The sequence below is a fragment of the Oncorhynchus masou genome, chromosome 27, assembly GCF_036934945.1.
Source record: "Oncorhynchus masou masou isolate Uvic2021 chromosome 27, UVic_Omas_1.1, whole genome shotgun sequence".
Classification (NCBI taxonomy): domain Eukaryota; kingdom Metazoa; phylum Chordata; class Actinopteri; order Salmoniformes; family Salmonidae; genus Oncorhynchus; species Oncorhynchus masou.
This window is the reverse complement of record NC_088238.1, coordinates 62932537-62935163: the sequence shown is the minus strand read 5'-3', so window position 1 is coordinate 62935163 and position 2627 is coordinate 62932537.

Genomic DNA, 2627 nt, shown 5'->3' with positions numbered 1-2627 from the left:
AGCTGTGTGCTAACATCAGGTCGGGTGTATGTCACATCGCTGAACAAAATGTTGACAGAGTTCAAAGTTCAGTCAACTATCCATACGGACACCAAACTGACTAGATCAAGGGGAAGAGTGGGGTAAGTTGAGCCAAAGAGGTCAGTTTAGCCCCCCTTGTTTCCAAGAATCATACACAAAATTAATCATTTTACCAAATATTTAGGAAGAGGATTTAATGTATATAATATTATATTATATCTAATGTCTATATATTCTTAATGTATATAATATTATATTATATCTAATGTCTATATATTGTTAATGTATATAATATAATGTATCTAATGTCTATATATTATTAATGTATATAATATAATATTATTTCTAATGTCTATATATTGTTAAGGTATATAATATAATATTATTTCTAATGGCTATATATTGTTAATGTATATAATATAATATTATTTCTAATGTCTATATATTGTTAATGTATATAATATAATATTATTTCTAAAGTCTATATATTCTTAATGTATATAATATAATGTATCTAATGTCTATATATTCTTAATGTATATAATATAATGTATCTAATGTCTATATATTCTTAATGTATATAATAATATATTATAATGTCTATATATTGTCAATGTATATAATATAATGTATCTAATGTCTATATATTGTTAATGTATATAATATTATATTATAATGTCTATATATTCTTAATGTATATAATATAATATTATATTTAATGTCTATATATCCTTAATGTATATAATATAATGTATCTAATGTCTATATATTCTTAATGTATATAATATTATATTTAATGTCTATATATCCTTAATGTATATAATATAATGTATCTAATGTCTATGTATTGTTTATGTATATAATATTATATTCTAAGGTCTATATATATAATGTATATTATATTCTAAGGTCTATATATTCTTAATGTATATTATATTCTAATGTCTATATATTCTTAATGTATATTATATTCTAAGGTCTATATACATATATAATGTATATTATATTCTAATGTCTATATATATATATAATGTATATTATATTCTAAGGTTTATATATATAAATGTATAATATATTCTAATGTCTATATATACTTAATGTATATTATATTATATGATATTATATATAATGGGGCGGCAGGGTAGCCTAGTGGTTAGAGCGTTGGAGCTGACAAAGTACAAATCTGTCATCTGCCCCTGAACAGGCAGTTAACCCACTGTTCCTAGGCCATCATTGAAAATAAGAATTTATTCTTAACTGACTTGCCTAGTTAAATAAAATTAAAAATATATATATATATTCTAATGTCTATATATTCATAATGTATATTATATTCTAAGGTCTATATATCCTTAATGTATAATATATTATATTCTAAGGTCTATATACAGTGCCTTGCGAAAGTATTCGGCCCCCTTGAACTTTGCGACCTTTTGCTACATTTCAGGCTTCAAACATAAAGATACCAAACTGTATTTTTTTGTGAAGAATTAACAACAAGTGGGACACAATCATGAAGTGGAACGACATTTATTGGATATTTCAAACTTTTTTAACAAATCAAAAACTGAAAAATTGGGCGTGCAAAATTATTCAGCCCCTTTACTTCCAGTGCAGCAAACTCTCTCCAGAAGTTCAGTGAGGATCTCTGAATGATCCAATGTTGACCTAAATGACTAATGATGATAACTACAATCCACCTGTGTGTAATCAAGTCTCCGTATAAATGCACCTGCACTGTGATAGTCTCAGAGGTCCGTTAAAAGCGCAGAGAGCATCATGAAGAACAAGGAACACACCAGGCAGGTCCGAGATACTGTTGTGAAGAAGTTTAAAGCCGGATTTGGATACAAAAAGATTTCCCAAGCTTTAAACATCCCAAGGAGCACTGTGCAAGCGATAATATTGAAATGGAAGGAGTATCAGCACACTGCAAATCTACCAAGACCTGGCCGTCCCTCTAAACTTTCAGCTCATACAAGGAGAAGACAGATCAGAGATGCAGCCAAGAGGCCCATGATCACTCTGGATGAACTGCAGAGATCTACAGCTGAGGTGGGAGACTCTGTCCATAGGACAACAATCAGTTGTATATTGCACAAATCTGGCCTTTATGGAAGAGTGGCAAGAAGAAAGCCATTTCTTAAAGATATCCATAAAAAGTGTCATTTAAAGTTTGCCAAAAGCCACCTGGGAGACACACCAAACATGTGGAAGAAGGTGCTCTGGTCAGATGAAACCAAAATTGAACTTTTTGGCAACAATGCAAAACGTTATGTTTGGCGTAAAAGCAACACAGCTCATCACTCTGAACACACCATCCCCACTGTCAAACATGGTGGTGTCAGCATCATGGTTTGGGCCTGCTTTTCTTCAGCAGGGACAGGGAAGATGGTTAAAATTGATGGGAAGATGGATGGAGCCAAATACAGGACCATTCTGGAAGAAAACCTGATGGAGTCTGCAAAAGACCTGAGACTGGGACGGAGATTTGTCTTCCAACAAGACAATGATCCAAAACATAAAGCAAAATCTACAATGGAATGATTCAAAAATAAACATATCCAGGTGTTAGAATGGCCAAGTCAAAGTCCAGACCTGAATCC